The 20,102-nt window shown below is 45.1% G+C and overlaps 1 protein-coding gene across 6 annotated transcripts in view; it reads right to left on the reverse strand.

Annotated features, from left to right (window-relative positions):
* Positions 1–14,886, reverse strand: part of LOC311156477 (sodium channel protein type 5 subunit alpha-like) — a 216,366-nt gene extending 201,480 nt beyond the window's left edge. For 5 of the 6 annotated variants that reach the window (XM_084210431.1, XM_084210430.1, XM_084210428.1 and 2 more), the window contains exon 1: positions 14,660–14,886. The gene's annotated coding sequence lies outside the window, so the exon portion shown is untranslated. Of the gene's footprint in view, positions 1–12,180; positions 12,289–14,659 lie in introns of those variants that run through there. The other variant, XM_084210429.1, reaches the window with a different exon arrangement.
* Positions 14,887–20,102: the final 5,216 nt, after the last annotated feature.

The raw sequence follows: 20,102 nt of genomic DNA on the forward strand, positions 1-20,102 counted from the left end.
CCTCCTCCAGTTGCAGCTCTTTGCTGCAACCATTTACAGGAGCACCCAGGATTCTTTTTTAGGTGCACAGCAAAAGCTCTCAGGCTTTGGGCTGCCCCTTGGGCACAGTGGGATGGGAAGGATGATATGGAATCAGCCGCAGAGAGATACTGCAGCTCTTGTGTGGAGTTTCCTCGTTCTTGGGTCGTGACTGCCTGCAAGGTGCATGGGCCAGAGGATTTGGGCTGCTGGAAGTGCTGCCTCCCTGGGGTTAAGGGCACTCCCACGTCTGAGAGCCCAGGAACCTGACTGCTGCTGAACTGAAGAAGTAGACACTTGAATGCAAGAGCAAGACTTAGAAAATCTCCAACTATAAATACTCAACTTCCCCAAAGAAGTTGGTGAAGCACAGCTTCCCCACCGAGCCCCATTTATGACTATTACCAATAATTATCACTGCTGTGATAAATAAGATAAATAAGCACACAAGAAAAGTAGATGGTCTCTGCAACAAGATTGTTACAAAGAGCCTAAATTATTTTACACACAATCCATATTTCTTCCAAGGGACACAACCCTAAAGCTGATACTGGGATGAAAGGGAACCCAGCAGAGATTGCACTTTTATTACATATTTCTCCATCAAGCAACTGATTAAAGTTTGCATTCCAAGTACAGCTATGCTCTAGGCTTAAGAAAAATCTTCTCATTTGAAAGTCAGTTCCCTCCCTTCCATCTGGGACAATCAGCAGCACGAAATAGAAAATATTAATAAATAAATATGCATCAGCCCAGAGTTCATGTTCAGTCACAGCCAAGACTTGTGTGTCTTGCTAATGGAGCCCAGCATCACGAGGTCTGAAAGACTGAATTCTGATACGTCCAGCAAATTAAAGAAAACCTCATTGCTCTGCAGGGATTCAACTGTGATTTGGGAAGTTTTCCTTCCTCCTCACAGACCTTGGTGTTCAGCTCAGTGATCCAGGGCTGTAGCTCACCTCCCAGCCTGGGTTTTCCCACAGAGCAGAGAACTTCTCCCAAAGTACTGAATGTTTCAGCCCAGCAAGAGTGTGCTCAGGACAGCATCCCAATGGTGCTGCTTGGTTGCAGTCTGGTTTGGTGAAGGATGAAGTCAGAGGAACACTTCACTGCTCAGCTGCAGAAGCACAGTGGCTGTAGGATGATGATTCTGGTTTTAACTCTGTGTCATTTTTCTAAGCCCAGTTATGTGTGAGCTGCCAGCAGAAACACAGAAGGCAGTGGCATGATATCACAACCGTATTTTGTGGGGGGAAAAGAGGGTATTTGTAGTTGCCATCATATGACATGATGTGGGAATTTGTACCAGACTGTCATGTATCAATATCTGCAGGCTTATAACCCCCTTAGTCTGTCCCTTAATAAAAGGGATGCTGTGAGCTTTGGTGATGTGAAGCACATCTGTTTTTCTGAGACTTTCTGCAGAGAAAGAACTTCACCCTTAATGAGATACAGGAGAATTTTCCCTTTCCTATTTCCCCAGTTCTCTCCAAATATCAGGTTCATCCTTCCAATCCAGTGCTGGCCATGTTGTGCAGAGCCTGTGCAGTCACTTTTCTTAGACCCTGAAAGAGCTCAAAAAAGTTTTTACCTCCTATCCTATGACAACCAAAATGCTGCATACACTCCAGAGTGCAAAATGCTTTCTTAAAAAAAGAAAAAAGAAAGGAAGTCAAGAATAACATAACATGTAACAGAGGTGCTCCTGTTAGAATAGAAAGAATCAGTGACAAAACTGCAGCTAGAGAAATTGCTGGCCTTTTTAAGGGCAAAAAGGAACATTTCAAACCCATAAGGAACAAAACGTATCCTTTAAGTACCCTCAGACACAACAGCACAGAAAGGGCAGAAATGTTCAATACCTATTTCTGTTCTGTACTGGGGAAAAATCCATGCAATGGAGCAATAATATGCTGAGAATGGCATTTCACATTTAAGAGCGATAAAGATGTACAAAAGGAGTCTAAAATACCCTGGTTTTTTTAGCTAGACTTTCTATATCAACAAGTTATGATAATTGAACCCAAGAGTTCCTACAGATTTGGCCAGCATGTACTCTGAATGTCAGTGCTGCTTTCCAGAGTACTGGGACAGCACAGTGGAGCACCAGAAGAAAACCACAATTGTGGCAGTGTCTTATGTGGATAAACAGAATGATGTGAGGGACTGAAAACATTTCTGCTTTCTGGGGGAAAGAGCAGAAGAGCTGACGCAAGGTTTGGTTAATCAGGGCTCAGGGGACAGTGATAGAAACTGATGGGAACATTACCCCATTTTGGTTCTGATGTCCAAAGCACAAGGGTTGTGCTGATAAATTAGAAAGGTTTAGGGAAGTATCATTAAAGACAATTATAGGCTGGAAATCAGGCTCATAGTAAATGCTGCAAAGAGCTTGATCACACCAAAGGAAATGGAAAGGGATTAATTAATCACAATACCAGCACCCTTGGACAAACACAGCTAAAACATTACTACTCCTCTCCTTATTACAGAGTACTTTGCACTCTGTCAGAATAATATGGGAGAAATCCAGTGGTCAAGAACTGGAACAAAAGAAATATTAATTAGGCATAATGTGCACACTTTAAAGAAAATCATTTAACTGTGCTTTACCAGAGGCTAATAACCTATCAAAGACTGAAGGATGAAAAATTCATCCTGCTCAATTCCTCTTTTCTTGACAGTACATGCTGTAGCTGAAAAAATACTAATTATGAGGAGCCCTCTGCTATTCTGGAGACAGAGTAGATGATCACAGTTATATTTCATGGCTTTTTAATCTCGAAATTATGGAGTTGAGCCTAAATTTTCCAGTCTTTTCTTTCTTATCCCACTACAAAAGGAACAGAAAGGCACAAGCCAAAATCATGTACTTAGGCTTCAAAACACCGCACGGCACGGTGTGCATGGAGCTCCCTTATAAACTCTGATGGCAGGGAGGAGGAAGCCATCCAGATAAAAATGAGCAGATGCAACAGCACAAAATAAACATTACTGCAAAAACCTAGACAGGCTCGGGGTCCCTTGGTATAGGAAGGTGTCTCAAAGCCCCGCTCCCTTTCTGCCGGCGGGCTGCATTACAGACAGGCGAGTGTCACCCCACCACACCACCTAATTGGCACCCGGCCTTCCAGGGAGTGGGAGATAGGCAGCCTAAAAATAGGCTGTTCTCTGTTTTGGCTCTCCCCTCCCTCCATCCCCCCTCAAAGGCACAAGGCTGGCAGTCCAGGGAAAACCATCCAGAAAAGCGTCAGCCTCAGCAGAGTGAGCTGGGAGGTGCTTCTGGAGAGGGAGGGTGAGGATGGGGAGCTGTCAGGGTGATGCCAAGCACAGCACAGGGGGGCTGGTCCCTGCCTGCCCTCCTGCTTCTGGGAAAGAGTGATTTCCAGCACCTCTAGCACTGGGGATACAACCCAAGCCCCTGGTCCCACTGGAGGTGTGGGGACAGCCACACAGACTGACCCTGCCCTCCAGGATGGTGTCCCCAGGAGCAAAGCAGCTGAGCTTGGCTCTTGTGGCAGGTCCCACAGCAGTTCCTTCATTGTTTCCTGCTCAGAAACTCTCTTCAGCCACCACTTTAACCTGTGAAGGCCTTTTCTTCAACAATCCATGCAACTTTTGTTTCAAGAAACCAGCACTTGCAGGCAGCAAAGCCTCATAGGACAGTTTTTAATAGGAATCTCATTGACACTGGAGATCCTCACAGGACTTTGATGAACCCTTGACCTTTAGTCTGACATTTACGTGCCTAAAACTCTGTATGAAGCCCAAATTAAGAGATCTTACACTCTGCTATTGATGTATTCTCTCATATGCAGCTTTACAAAGCTCCAGAACATCAGTAACATTTCAGAAAGCATTGGTTCTGCTTTTAACTGGATATGACAAGTCAAAATCAATTAGCCATTGATCTCAATACTGGTTTGGTTTTTTTTTTAATCTATTTTTAGCCTGCCATTCAGTAACCAAAGTGAAGAAATGCAATCAATGAAGCAAACTTGCTTTGCAGGAAAGCTTTTTCCTGGATTATAAAACATTTTGGGAAGTTTCTCAAGCTCCTAAAGACAACAGAGTAAATAACATTGCTTATTGAATTCTGCAGAGTGCTCTAACAGCAAGACTGATGGGTAGCCTAATACATTGTGTAGTTGCTATAAGCAATGATCTCCCATGCTAATCACAACTTTCACATTCATTAAAGTTGTAGGAGCCTCCTGGAAGAAATCATGTACCAGGGAACCACTCAAACATTTGCAATGCTAACTGTGACTATAAAACCAGGTTTCAAATTGGCATTGGGAAGAAAATATTCAACGTATTTGACATCCCACAGACCCAAATGTGTGAGATGTTACTTTTTGGGTCCTGCCACATGGTCCTGCAAACCAGCATGCATGTTCAGCTGGCACAATTTAAAATGAGCATGAAGTGATTGTGCTCTGCATTCAGAGTGGGACTCTGGACCACTGAAGAGAGAGGAGAAAATTCCCTTGCATTCCTCCAGGTTGTTGCTCAGGTTGTTTCCTGCCTGAGCAGGACTTTCGGTTACTGTTGGGAGGGGGCAACACAACAGGTGCACAGAAGTTAAGGCAGGGTTGATCCCTGGCCACCCCCAGGGACCATCACACCATAAAAACAGAGCAGCTGGCACCAGCCCCACCTTGGAAAACAAACCTCTCAAGCCCAGGGCTGGTTGTTGGCAGCTGTGTGGCTGTGCAGTGCTGCTCAGCACAAAGCTGCTCCGGGCCCAGGGATGAGAAGCTGAAAATCAAGGTGTCCAAAGGGAGTGCATGGGATGAGGGACCTCCCTGAAAGGAGGGCATGTGCTTTGGGGCATGAGCGCTGCTGGAACTGATGGGGACAACATTGATAATCCCTCCAAAATATGTTTTAAACCACCTTCCTCCTGATCCTGGCAAACAAACAGCCCTCAAAAAGAACCTTTCTAACAGAAATAAAGCTTCTTACTTAGACCACCGACTGTGAACCAAATCAAGGCATCAGCCTGCCACTCAAATGCACCATTTTCAGTGCTGTGATGCCAATTTCTGTGCTTTCCCTGCCTCCTTGTGACCTTTGAAACTCTTAAATAATGCTGCAAAAGTTCCCTCCTGCTCCTTTCCTCTTAGAGGCAGCTGGGCTGGCAAGGACACTGCAGAGAACTGGGCACAGCTCATTATGTGCTTGTGCACTGGATCTGCCTGTGGCATCCTCATGATGGTTCCAAGCCCCTGCACTGGATCTGCCTGTGATATCCTCATGATGGTTCCAAGCCCCTGCACTGGATCTGCTTTGCACCACCATCCTTTGTCCTTTGGGGTCAGAACACCCTGTTTCTGCCCATCAAGAGAAAAGGCAGCCAACACACATCCATGCCACTCCCAAGCACGATCCTGAAGACTTTATCCAATTGTCAGCTCTGAAAGCACACCTTGGACACCAACACCCTACGCAGGACACAGGGAAAGAAGCCCTTTGATCTGCAGAGGGTGGGTTTGATTTAGCAGGGAAGGCAGGAGCTGCTGCAGAGCGAGGCGAGGAGGAGGGGCCCGAAGGTGGCTCTCAGCCACCTCCATGCTCCTTTGATCCCAGGGCCATGCTGGCTGCAGGCCAGTCCCTGCTGTGGGCTGTGTTAATCTGTGCTGGCCACGGGTGCCTCCCGGGAGGCTCGGTGGCAGCTGGAGATTACCAGGGTCAGGGACACCCTCCATTTTCCCTTCCTCACAGTGTTGGGCAGGGCAAGGGCTGGGGGAGAAACAGCCACAGCCTCACTACATCATCTTTGTCCCTCTGTCACCTCCTCCAGTCTTTCAACAGGACCAGGCTCTCTCAAAGCTCAAGGTACCCTTGGTACCCAACCCCTGATACCCACACCTCTTCAGACACAAAGACCTACCCACAACCTCCTGAAGCCAATGAGGGTCATCAGCAGGCTTGGATCCAGCACTGAATCCACATGATGGAGCCTTTTCAGGTTATTTCAAAATGCACTGAGACCCCAGGGCTTTCTCTGCAAGCTCCCTCTAAAACAATGCAATTACAACCTGCACCTGGCATTACCTGATCGCACGGACTGGGTGGTGGAGGTGAAGCAGTCACTGGCCTAACAATGGGTAACTAAACATAAAATAGAATATAATATGGAATAACACAATAAAAATTCTGTAATGTATGTGGCTGGGTCACCACACAGGTACTTTTCTGACACATGATGCTCCTTTGAGCCTCTCTACTCTCAACACAGCACCATCCTTTAACAGCACTTGAAAAAGCCAAGCCTCCCTTAGTCTTGAACCTCTGAATCAAGTTGTCTAGTGGGTTCAAAAGCTACAGAATAAGACACATGCACACTTGTAAACCAATGGACAAGGCAAGCAAGAAATGATGAGTTTCAATGGCTTGTGCAACTAATAACTAGTTATTAGTTATCAGAATTTCCTGTGCAACAAAGGCATTATACTATTATTTCTTATAGTTAACAAATCCAAGTACTAAAGGGATACAAAAGACATTACATCTGGCATAATAGTTAATTAAAAACCACCTAGGAGACAGCTTCAGAAAATTCCAGAGAGGGAATGATGTTTTGAAATGTAATGTCGGATCTGAAGAAGTCAAAAAGAGCTTTACCTTTGGCTTCATCAGGCTCTGGATCAGGCCCTTAAAATAGTTCTGGAAATGCTCCAGAAGACTTATTTCAGCTACATTTAAGCTCTGTGCTTTGCAGCTATTCAGTAATTTTCTCTGTTAGTGTTAAACTGTCCAGGGGACTTTTCTGCTCGTAAACAAATCCTCCATCTCCCTTCTGTCGCTTTTACATCGACACTGCATCACTGACTTCAATAAACAGTCTCCTGATTCACCCTGTTATGAGACACTGAGCAGAATTAGGCACCAGAGATGTGTCTAAAAGCCTTGGTTTCAGTTCTGAACATCACTTAGACTAATTAATAAAAGAAAACCACAGCCCGGAATATTTCAATGTTTTTGGATCACAGCCTCATAGGCAGCCACTTGCCTTGTTCCCAGGAGTCTACAACCATCATTTTGGGGTGTCTTTTAAGTACTGTTATTATTATTTTTGAGGGTCTTTTATGCCATTCTCCAAAGCTGTGTAAAAAAAGGCAATGTGTGACCCAGCACACTGTTCCCAGGTTCTTTCTGACCTGTCCTTAGAAACAGCTAAACAGCTTTACTGGGTCCTGACTATTGAGCACACAACACTCAGAGCAAGACCCACCAGCCCAGCACTGCTCAGGTTTCGTAAGACAGGGAAAAACCCAAGAAACTTTTAACCAAAAGAACAATTTTTTCCAGATGTAAGAGCTCTTGAGGAGCAGAACTGTGTTTCACAACTGCCAGAAAAAGCTGTTCACGCCAGGTCATCTGTACACCTTGCAGGTGCTTGCTCAGGCACCGTGCAGATGCAACAAAACTTTTGGATGTTTTCAAGTTGAGCAAATTCATAGAAAAGCAAACTCAGTATAACTGAAGCAAAATTTCCACCAAGGGCAAGGAAACTCAAGAACCCAGGGATTTTCCTAGGAAAGTTTCTACCCCAATTTCATCCTCCCGTGAAGGATCCAGAGATTCAGTTCAAAATTGCCTGAATCCAGCAGGAACAGGAACATGATGGACCTACAGGAAATTTGTTCTAGAAGCACTTAAGTACTTTAGCTAAAGTACTACTACAGAGGTGTTATAAAATGATGGGGCAAGGGGATGAAGCCCAGAAAGGATTTGTTTATTCTTTATCTTCCCTTATAATTATGATAATTCCTTTTTCTTAATTATTCCTTGTAGCTATGACGTATGGTTTCATAACAACTATTTACTTTTCTCCCTTTATCTAACAGCTGTCTGCTGAGAAAGATGGAAAAATAAACCAAATATGTTAAAACCAAGAGAAACTATTCATATGCCATGTATAATTGCAGGCTATATTTAAGTCTTTGTACATTATCTTTCAAATTATATTTAGTTTCAACAGGAGGGGGAAAAATCCCCCTTACTTTCTAAAATTAGCAACAGAATTTGTATATTGTTTTCAAATCCAACTGCTCTTCCTCAGAAACTTTTCCCAGGGAATAATTAATATCTGTAGACAGAGAATCTGCCTAGATCAGATGTATTTTGACATTGGCTCACTGACGGTCACCCAGAGCGAAAAACGGGGGAAGTCCTCGGGGAAAGGGCTGTGTAAATCTGGATTAGCTCTGCTGAAGTCGAACAAATCGATCTGGATTTACGCCGGCAGAGCGGAGGAGAGGACTCATCCCTCCGTTTGATGGACGAGGGGAGGGGAAGAGCTGCGAAAACCTCGGCAAACCCGGGGAACTCGGGGCGATCTCCCGAGGGACCCGGAGCTCAGCCCGGAGCGGCTGAATGGGAGCTACACGAGCGCATCGAGCCGGACCAGACCTCCCGACGTGAGCCGCTGTTGAAAGGAGACAAAGAGGGGAGGAAAAAAATAAATTGAAAAAGTTGTTGAGATACTTGCAGTGCTTTGCAGACCCTCTCGCTGCAGACACGGCTGGCCTTTGCCCCTCCGGCAGCACGGGAGCTGCGGGGCACAGCGCGGGGCCGGAGCCTGGGGACCCGGCCGGGGACGCGCCGGAGGCGATGCGCGGCGGCGGAGGCTGGGGACAGGGCTGGGGACCGGGCTGGGGACGCACCGGAGGCGAAGTGCCGTGTCGGAGGCTGGGGACCGGGCTAGGCAATGCACCGGAGGCGATGTGCTCGGCCCCGGGGAGGGAGAGAGGGCGGCCGCGTCACGCCGCGCTGGCTGGACTAATATGGGGAGCAGCGACAGCCAGAAACGCGTCCGGAAGGAAAGGACAAGCCCTGTAACCCGAGAGCGAAACGGGGCACAGGCACACACCCGAGGGGCTTTGGGAGGGTCTGGGGCTTCCAAGGGGATGGCACTGCCGGCTGCATCCGGGGTGGAAGGCACCGGAACGAGTTTGGCGCAGGGGGGTCCCTTCCCCGCAGCACTCAGCTCTATTAAACGCGGCATAATTACCCTGTTATAATCAGGCAGGTATTTTAAAGAGGCTTTAGTGTGATTTTATAATTGTGCATTATGTAACGTGCTAGCAGCGTGTCAGGCCTCAGACAACACTAAGTGCCTGTCTACAGGTCGGGCTGTAACACTTTAATGATGCTCCTTTCTCCTCTCCCCAAAAGCCTCCCGCTAACAGTGCTCTCTCTAAACCTCTGCCCACTTCTGGTGGCTGCATGACAGGTGAAAACAAAAACTTCTCGACAGAGTTGCTGCTCTTTATGAGCTTTACACCATGGGAAGGGGGCTTTTTTTTTCCCCTTATCATCGCTTTCTCTAAAGTTCATTTCCCAGGGCAGCCTCTGACCTTGCAGCAGGGATGCTCCTCGGAGGACTGGAATGGACTTGCAGTGGGGCACAAAATCTGAGCTGGCTCCTACAGGGGGGAAATTTTTCTCTGGCAATAACCAGAAGTGATCCCTCTGTGCTGTCCTGTTTTCGTTTCCCAAGACCAAGTTTCTGTTAAATCTGAGGCAAAGCTTGTTAGACCCAACTTGCTGCAAGCCAGCAAAGAGCACCTGTGGCATATTCAGCCTCTAACAAAACTGTCCATTTTAGGGGGTAAAAGTTTCCATTTCATTATGATAAAAGAAACATAGAAAAATCACTTTAGAACTAATACAGTCTTTAAGAATGGATTTTGGCTTAAAAAGTTACTCTCTAATCTATCTTTAGCTATGGGTCTTAAAATAATTGCCCATGAAGGAGTATTTCTATAACTTTGGATGACACAGATTATTTTGTTTACTCTAAAGACTTAAAATTAGCAGGGAAAAAAAACCTCAGGCACAACTCCCACCTCCCAAGACCCCTTGAAAACCCTAAAACCTGGCTTAGTGTTCACAGTCAGCCTTCAAGCACCATGAATATTGAAAAAGACTCATTCCTTCCAACACACCTTAATTGTGCTCAAGGTCTGCATTCAGTCACCAACTTTTATACACTTGCAAATAAAATCAGTAAAACTTTTTTAGATATTCAATACTAGAGTTGGATTAAAAACTAACAAAGTACAAATTGCAGATATCTTTCAAACAATAACTTGGATGCAGAGAAGTTTTAGTGCCTTAGGAATCCAGAAAGCTTAAAAAAGAATCTACAACCTGTTGGCAGGGCTCTCAGCATTGTAGTAAAAAGCAAAAGTTTAGCAAAGTGGGAAAGCTCAATTCAAGATGAGAGATGAAACAAATAATCAAATAAAGTATGGACTTAGTTTTTCCACAACATAAAAGTAAACTCCTAATTTTATAATTAAATTTTAAAAAGGGTAAAGGGAAAACAACTTGGAGCTTAGCAGAATTTTTATTTTTTTCTGCATGTTTTTGTACAACAGTATTATTTGATGTGTCAAATCTCTACATTCAAAAAGCTCTTGCAATATTATGATAAAAATAAAACTCAGACCATTCTTGTTATGCAGAACAGTGATTAACAAGGGCTTTGTTCCATACAAAGAGCAGTGAGGCATGTTTTTTGCCATGAAAGATAAGGGATCTTTTGACAAAATTTTGCACTTTAATGACTCACAAGGTGACCTCCTGGTGGGAGGCTAAGCTACATCTCCTCAAAGGTGGGAGTGTGAGAAGAGAGGAAATTTTTTGTGGTTCTTTTGGCATATTTCATGGGAATTGGCCTCTGTGAACTCAGACTGATTAGAAACCAGAAAAGAAGGGGTACAGACAGTGGTCATGACAGCTGGTACTGCATGAATTTAACAAAATCCCCCTGTCCTGAGCCAGCTGAGGGACTGGGACAGGGAATAACTGTAATAAATGTGTTCTTATTCTTTTCCCTGGCTGAAATCTGGGATCTCACTCACTGCAAATGGACAGCTCGGAGCTAGTACCACCAGCTCCAGAATAATTGGGAAATAAATAAGGAAACACAATTCTAAGGGAAAGAAGATACATTTATAAAGGTGAGCAGATCACCTGCAGCTGCATTGAAAGGAAGACATCGTGTATGTAACAGAGCAGAAGGATCATACACAACAAAGTTTCTGAACTACCTGGGTCTCTTCAGTGACACAAAAACTGCCAGAAGGAGAGAGGAGTTAGGGACATTCCACTTCTGGAAAAGTTTTCTTTTCCTCATTATTAGTAACTCTAATTACTTTGAAAGAAGAGCAATGAGATAAATCCTGTAGAGCCAGAAATGTGACCTGATTTCCTTCCTGATTTAGAAACTGTCACTTTGCAAGAGAAACCCAAAGAGACGGAGCCAGGTCAGAGTGGGCTCCTCAGTTTGGTCTGCAGAGTAAATAATAAACCAAGATCAATAGAAACATAACCAGGGTTTCCTTTTGGTAGGTGTTCATAAGGACGATCCTTTTTAAAGGATAAACAAACACATGTTTATCTGAACTGATTGCAATCAGCCAAGACACCATGGAAGAGATATTCACTACAAGCACACAGAAATATACCCAACAGACTTCATGTGTTTTGCTCCAGGTTTGATGGTGAAAGGAAGGAAAAGCAATGACAGAACTTCAGCAATAAATTGGTTTATACCATGATTAAGCCCCTACTTCAAGACAATGTGTAAACACAAAGCAGAAATTCAAATGGATATTTAAGAGTGGTACTGCTTCTGAGTTACCAAAGTTCTGTTTAAGAGAACTGAGAAATTAGTTGTTGTCACCTTTTAACAATCAAGGCTATAATTTTCCAGAGTAAATCATCAGAGACAACTTATGAGGCGGCAATTTTCAGGAAGAACTGAACACCCACCCTCTGAAAACAACAAGTCCCTTCTATGTTTTTCAAGTTGAGCTTTCAAAAACTAAGGCACTAAAGGTGATAACAGATGCCAACAAGTTCCTTCTGAAAAGCAGGACAAGGATTTCCAAATGACCACCAACATGGTTTAATATGCGACCCAAAATGTTCTTTACTCCCATCCACCTTCAAAACACTAAACAGAAAAAGGTAATGAGAAGTTAAACTAAGCCCTATCTAACATCATAAATAAGATATTTAAAGAAATTAAAATTAGCTATAGTTCATTAATCTCCCAGTCAGGATGACATTTCCTATCAGTAAATTTTTAAACATAATTTTGACAACGTGTTTAGATCAAGAACACAGCAACTACTCAACCTTTTCCTGTCACATGTAAAGGTCCTGGGAGGCAGTAGCTGGTGCCACAGGTGTTAGTCCATCACAGCAAGAACCGAGGCCACTTTCTGGTTCAAGCTAGGAATAAAATGCTCTCAACTCTGTTGCAGTTTTAAAGTCTGTACCCATGAGCTGTCATTCAGAGTCACAAAGTCTCGTGGTCTACATACCCCCTTCATGGTCAAGGTATTTAGGCTACATACCCAATGATGCAACTGAATACCTTTGTGACCTCTGACGAATGATTGAGGGCATGAAACAGGATCCGTTCTGCCACACTGTACAGAGCCCTGGCACGCTTTAAATCTGCAGGGCTCCTTGCAGCACAAACCACTTCTGTGTGAGAACTCTGGCTTTAGAAGCTGACCCTTCATGCTTGTAAAACCCTCAGAGCCTCAGACAGAAGAGCAAAGCTGCTCTATGGATGATTCAGTGTGAGCAGCAAGAGCTGAGGAAAACCATGTTACAACATCCAACTCCAGTCATGAGCAAGTTCAGTAAAATATTAATCTGTGATTATTTCTGGCAATACTGTGATCTGCCCCCTACCAAAGTTACATAAACTCCACTACTCAAGGCTGAGAGCTTTTGGCACATTAATCTAAAAATAACACAACTTCCATTGCTTACATGTTGAAACATTTGCCCCAAAAAGACAGGACATTTTTTATTAAGGACCCTCTGTCTCTGAAGCTCTCTGTCAACTACAATTGCCACTTGAAAAGGCTACACCAGATTAAAAAAAATATTAACAAAACCAGTGGACATCACTCCAAATCCAGCTGTACCATTCCCATCCCATTCTGACGCTGGGCTCCCCTCAACTTTTTTGGAACTGTGTCTCATCAAGGCAATGCACCCAAACCAGCAGAAGTAACACATCCAAAACCACCACTTCCTTAGTCCATTCAAATAAGAGGGTTTCACTCCTCACTGCCTCACAGCTCTGACCTTTCCAATTCTCTGCCACCACAAGCTTATAGGATCTGCTGGATCCATCTGCGTCTCCACCTGGTCTGCTTCCCCACGCCAAAAGCACGGATCAAACAGACGTGTCTGAAAACACATCCCTGCTTTTTCTTCATGCCACCCGGGGGGGAACCCCCTCGTCGGTTTAAGACAACAGGAAGCCGACAAGACCACTTCTGCCAAACCCCGAAATCCTGGGAAATTGCAGCAAAATGAACTTCAGCACCTTGGACAGGACACACAGACAGAAAATCGCCGAAATCGGCTCATTGGCCCCGAAAATGCTGCGCCTGGACATGACCCTCTAGGACACATCTGCGGGCCTGTTTATTTTTAGTATTGACAAATCCTCTTTGAATCACCGTGTTTATTCCACCATCCACCCTGTGTTTTGGGAAGAGCTGCTCGCCAGCCCGGCAGTGGGAGAAATCGGGGCCACCACCAACTCCGGATCCAAGGCTCGTCTGCAGGAGCAGCCACTGCCCCGGCTGTGGCTGGAAAAGCTGGGCTCAAGGGCTCACAAGGCTCAGCTCACCCTTTGCATGGCACAACGAGACCTGTTGCCATAGATGTGCCTGGCTCGTGTGCTTATTCACTTTTAAAAGCTCACCTCCACCTCCAAGAAAAATGAAATTGAAAGGTCTGATTTATTCCCCTTGCAGCCACACTTCGGTTGTACAAGTTTTGCTTTAATTTAGCTTTTGTTCTCTCTCACGGTGCTCCCAGTATGTCACTGCTCCCCTCAGGGCTGCCTTGATAAAATCATGATCACCTTGCTGGAGTGCAGCAGAGCTCTCCCCGATTTGCTTTTATTTACATGAGCCAAGTCAAGTTTTTAATTTGTGCCAGGTAAAACTCCAAATTTTTTAAGCCAAGGCTCTCTACAAACAGCTTTAAGGTGCTTGGTGCCATTAAGAAACACACTTAAAATATTTCAGTTCTTACAACAAGTAATACCCGTAACACCCTTGCCATACAGAAGAACGATACATTTCCCTGCCACAGAAATGACCATTTCAGCTCATTTCTTCCCTTCAACACCTGCCACTAGACTTCCACTCCAACACATCTGACACCAGATAACATCAACTGGACAATTGCAGAGTATTTTCTGCGTTGCTTGTTCTTCCCGGCACTTCTGGGTGCGGAAGCAAGATGGAAACTAAACCGAATCCCTGCCAGAATTACCTTTAAACAGCAATATGCATCTATAGCTATCCGAGTCTATATCCTCGCAAGCTTTGCTGCGCCAACTTCCCTCCGCTCCAGCCCCGCTCCCTCTCCGTGCCCTGCTCGGACGGGACGGTCGCGGTGCCGGTGCCGCTCCTCCCGCCTCCAGGGAAACTTTGGGAAAGGGAAAACCCCGGCACTGCTCATTCCTCCTCCGCGACACGCTCGGAAGCGGGCATCCTTTCCGTTTCTTTCTTTTTTATTATCATTTTATTACCAAGCAAACCAACAAAAGAACGGAAATAAAAAGAGAGAAACTTACATTGGTTTATTTAATTTTTCCTGCTAAACCAAGAGTCCCAGAGCCACTTCATTGTATCCACAGAGTTTTAGTCCGCGAGCGGTCCCGTCCCGCGGGGAGGAAGGGCCCGGCTGCCGTGCGCGGAGCGCGCTGCCCGCCCGCCGCCGAGCGCGCATGGCTCGGAGCCGCCGCGCCGTCTGTGCGGCTGCCGCGGGAGCGGAGCGGAGCCAGCGCAGCCCCGGCCGGGCGGGCGGGCGGCGGGGGGGAGTGGGGAGGGATGGAGGGAGGGATAGAGGGAAGGAGGGAGGGAGGGATGGAGGGACGGAGGCGCCGCCCGCCCCGCCGAGCGCGGCCGGGGCGGGCCCGCAGCGCCCCCTGCCGCCGGTGGGGGCAGGGCGTGAGGGGAAATGGCGGGAGGCGGCGGGAGCAGGCCGGGCGGCGGAGCCAGGCGGAGGGACGGGCAGGGGAAAGCGGCGGGGAAGGAGGAATTACGACAGGGAAGTGGGGAGGAAGACCGGATGAGAAGGGCTGAGAAGAAGGGGATGAAAAATAGCCCCGTGAAACGGGATGACGGACTTCTACAGTCATGGGCTTGTTCACTTTGGCAGCGGGAAGCACGGTGAGGGAGTGATATTGTCATAGACTCGTTTAGTTTGGAAAATACCTCCAAGAGCATCAAGTCCAACTCTTAAACCAGCATGGCCAAGTGTGCCACTAAGCCCTGTCCCCAAGTGCCACATCTGGTGCCATGGTCTAGGGAAGGAGGTGGGATGAACGTGACCGGGGAGAGGAAAGGTGGGATGGGGAAGGACGGGGGAAGCTGGGGTGCCATGGGGACCTTGGAGAGAGGGAGGATTTAATCAGGGCAGAGAGGAGCTGGCAGCAGAACACAGCAAGGGGGCCCTCAGCACACAGAGCGAGGAGTGATCAGTGCCAAAGCTGGACCCTCTCATCAGCCCCAACCAAACCCCGATCCTCCCAAAACCTTATAAATGTGCATGTCATGTGGGAGTGAGCACCTGCAGCTGCCTGAGCCAGAGACCCCACCTCAAGGAACAGCGCCCTGGATCATGGTTACAGCACAGCAATGCTGGTGAGTGAGAACTGCAGCTTTCACCCAAAGTTAGTGACTGGGAAGATCATGGATGGATAGATGTAAGTGAAGAGAAGAGTGGTAAGGATTTTCCAGCCATACGAAGTATTCACGGTGGTAAAAGTGAAAGAAACTTCTGAAAAACCACTCAAATTACTAAGGTAAAAACAGGACAAACAGGGGGCTGGTATTGCTTTACTGCCTCAGTGATGTGTTGGGAAGTGTCTGCTGCAGCTCTGGAGAGAGTGTGGAGCTGTAACAAATACTCAGGTGACAGCAGCTCAGGGTGGGGAAAGGTGCTGGGAAAAGAGCAGATCATCGAGGGGGAAAAAACTGAGGGGCTGCAGTGGCTCTGGGAAGGCAGTTCTTCACTCAAGAAGAGTGGACAGCTGAGGAAGAGCAGGTGTCTGCTCAAGGGAATTATTGACTGAGGGATTAAAAATGTGAAGAGATTCTGGAAATGCAGGAAATGATGGAGTTCATCATAGGGAAGAACTGGGTAAGGAAGAAGAGAGAAGGAGCTGAGAAGTGGGAGTGGAGGTCAGAGACTGGACAAAGCTTACAAACAAAGGAAGATGGAGGGGAATGAAGGCCAAAAAAGGTAGAAAAAGATGGACCTGGGCAACAGAGCCTATGAAAGCTTAGAGCAGCACAGCAAGATTTGTCAGGCAGAAGACAAAGGAAGACAAATCCTCAAATGTTAACCTCTCAACAGGAGGCTGAAGGGTGGATACTCAAAGGGAAGCATGTTCTCATGAGGACACAAAGATTATGGGGTGGGCACATCTTCAACCCCATAAAGCAAGTTGTGAGTCCTTGGCATCTCAGCCACTGTGCCAACACATCTCTGCAGGAAACGTCTAAATTACAAGAGCAACAACATCTTTTCAGTGATATTTAGTGGATTTCCAACATCCTATTTAAATTCAACCAAAACCAGAATTCACAGAGTGAGAAAGCTGTGCAAGGATGTCTGCTGGGGTCACTCTGCTCATCCCAGCAGCAGAACTCTGCTGGAAATCCTCCACACTGGGATGGTCACAGTATGGTCCCACCCTAACAGTGCTCTCTGCACCCCAAAACATTCCCAGTTCTTGGGCAGCAGAACCAGCATCCCTGGTGGGAGGTATTCAGACCTTCAGAAACTCCAATCACAGAGCCATGACATCAAAAAATGGCATTTCTTCCCCCAAACAGCCAAAATATTATGACGAGGTAGGTAGGCTTATACAGAGAGAAGACACATGAACCTACTGCTGCTTCCTATGAAGGAGAAGTAAATTTAATGCTTGGACTCAATGATTTTGGAGAGCTTTTCCAGCCTCAGTGATTCACAGACTGGAGCACAGTGCTCTGTGCTGATGACACAACAGGTGTTGGTGTGGGTTTTGGGGCTGAATAGCAATTTTGAGAGACTTTTTATTTTATAGAATAATATAAATATATGTATATTTTATATTATATATTAAAATGTATTTATATTTTATGTAGAACATTATATTAAATATATTTTATATAAAATAAAAATTTTATACTATTATATATAAAAATATTTTTTATATTCTCTTCCATCCCATTCTTACTCCACTCACAATTTATGAATTTAAATCCTCTGTCCTCCCTTCTTCCTTCAGAGCTGCAATAGCAATGATCTCAAGGTGAAGAGCAAGCATCATCTCAGTGTCACAGATTTAGTAGCACAGCCAGAAAAGGAGGGAAAAGCCACAAAATTTCACATAATGTCCCATTTACTGGTCCTGAAAAATTTATTGTCTTTCTTTTGCAGTCCATAAGAGAATTTTGTAAATTTTTATCTCTACTGCTTTTTTACAGAGGGAGGAAATGCTGTTAAAACCTCATTGAAGCACCAGGATGACCCATCTGTTTCATGGGTCTTTACAAATACAGAAATTACTCATAATACTCGAAAATCCTCAATCCTGTGATAATGAAATCAGCTCAGTCTGAACTCAGCTTATAGAAAAAAACAGCAATATTTACAAAGGGAAAAAATCATATTAATAAAAGGTAGGAAGAAATACAAGAGAAGGAAAGCCACCTTTAAAATTTCTTCCATGCCAGGAGGAGGACTGATATGGTTCCCCCATTTTCTACCCCCCAATAAAAGAATCCTTTCCCCCACTTTTCAAGCATTTATGTGCTCTTTGGATTCCTCTTTTTAAATTGCCTCCCTTCAGAAGACACAGAAATGTAACCCAGAAGCCCACAGTGAAAGCAGCATCTCCAAATCCCACAGCAAGTGGGGAACACCCTTGGCACAGAAGACCTCCTAGTGCAAACACTGATCATGAAGTATCTATGCTTATTGGAGCCCCATAGACAAGCTGATCAGAGAGAAAAAAATTATTAAACCTGTGCTGTCTTGCCAAAATCTTCCTCTCTTCAAGAAGCAGCCAGGTAATGCTGCCTTATTGAATGTCTGAAAAAGGTTGGGCAAGTCAGCTGAAACCTAATAAATGTGCATGTCTGAAAAAAAAAACCCAAACCCACAATGGGAGATCAGGTGGTGTCATCTTTCTCTTCACTTCTCCCAAAAAAAATACCTTTCTCCCCACAAAGTGGGCACTGCATTCTTAAAGGGGTTATAGACAGCAGTGCTGGTTGCAAAAATCCTTTTGTTCTCCCAAAGATGCTCATAGAGCCTTTCTTTTAGCCCAGTGACATTTGTCACTGCCTTTTTAAGGAAATAAAGAGTCTGAAAAATATGCAGTTCATGAAAGCCTGAGCTTGGGAAAACGTTTTAGTTTGAACTGAATTCTGTATTTTTTTTTTCTGTAAACAAGCAAAAAAAAAGTTAAAAGTCCTCTTTTCTTGCAAAATTCAATTCAGAAAAAAAAAAAGAAGTGTTTTCATTGACAATCTGAAAGGTTTCTCCATGGCCTCCTACCTTGCTAGCACTCAGTGAAGTGCTTTTGCTTTCCACAGACCTCAACTTTTTATAACCCTTTTACTACCTGGGATAAGTGCTGTGAGAAGCTCCTTTAGCACGAGGTGTCGTGAGGCTGTAGTGGATAAAATTCAGTTTAGCCAACACCTCCCTCTACTGGGAAAGAAAAATACTGTCATTTGTTTTAATTCCTTTTGAAATAAAGGGAGAGGGTATCAAGGGGGTTTCCTGCCTAAAGATGGGAGATTTGGGGTCATGTGGGATGAAAAAAGGGCAATTACCAATGCATTGCTCTTTTATTACCCAAGCAAAAGAGGTTTGGAGACCCCTTATTGATTTCCCTTCAAGGAGGACACCCATAAATTCCCTTCACTGATGGTTTCCCAGCCCCACTGAGAGGGAATAAACAAACCAGCAGGGCTGGGACACCCCCACACCATGTTAAGGAATAAACCCTTATGCCAAACACCCTGTGTGGATCCCACCCCGAGTCACAGCAGGGAATGATGTTAAAACTTCATTGTGTAACACACTCTGGGATCTGGGCTTATTCCTCCCTCTAATGAGAGCCCTGATTCCTCCTCATCCCCCCCACTTCACATCCAATAAGCAAAGAGACCCTGACACAAACCCAGCTGCTGTGTCAGGATACATCTGTATCAGTCTTCAGCTTCTGCCTTTTAATTAAGTGTATCATCCTCATGGAGCAGCTCTCATCAAGCATCCACGGGGAAATCCTGTAACGCCTGGATAAATTGCTACATTTGTTCAATCAGACTCAAAGATATAACCCTAAAGTGAGCTTATCTAATTTAATAGGGGGGAAAAAAAATTTACAGGCTGGCAGTGCCTCTGTCAACGACTGTGTCCAAGTGTAAAGAAAGCATTCAATGCTCTGATAGACATAACAGCTCACATCATTAAAGTAAAATTAATTTTCCTCTCCCTGAAATGGCTCACCTCTCAATCCCTCCAAAATTAGGCCACTTTATGTCTAACCAGAAGACAGCTGCATTTTAATTTATAGGGGAAAGAAGGTTATGTTGGGCTGGGCTGAATTATGACCCATTACCATGCTTTTGACACTTGTGGCCAGCACAAATATTTGGTTATTAGGCAGTTCAGAAAGCAGAGGACCACAGCTTCACTGAGAGGGAAAAGCATTTACTTGGGATTTCCTGATTAGCCTGAGTTTCCAGAAGAGCTTTCTGTGCTTTTTGGGGGAAGCAAAGACATCCAAGCACCCCCTTTTCCTACATCAGCTAAAGCCTCCTAAAAGGGGATGGTCACACTTTGAGCCTTTGCAAAGTGTAAAGTCAAAATTTATTCCTTCCTTTTTGTGCCAAAAGCATGACTTCAAGATACAACAATCTTTTTACTCCTTACACCTCTCTAAGAGAACATCAGAACTAAAAACATCTCTGACAGAGTCAGAGTATACTGGTTGATTGATTGGTTTCAAA

The sequence above is a fragment of the Fringilla coelebs genome, assembly GCF_963513975.1.
Source record: "Fringilla coelebs genome assembly, chromosome: 1".
Lineage (NCBI taxonomy): Eukaryota > Metazoa > Chordata > Aves > Passeriformes > Fringillidae > Fringilla > Fringilla coelebs.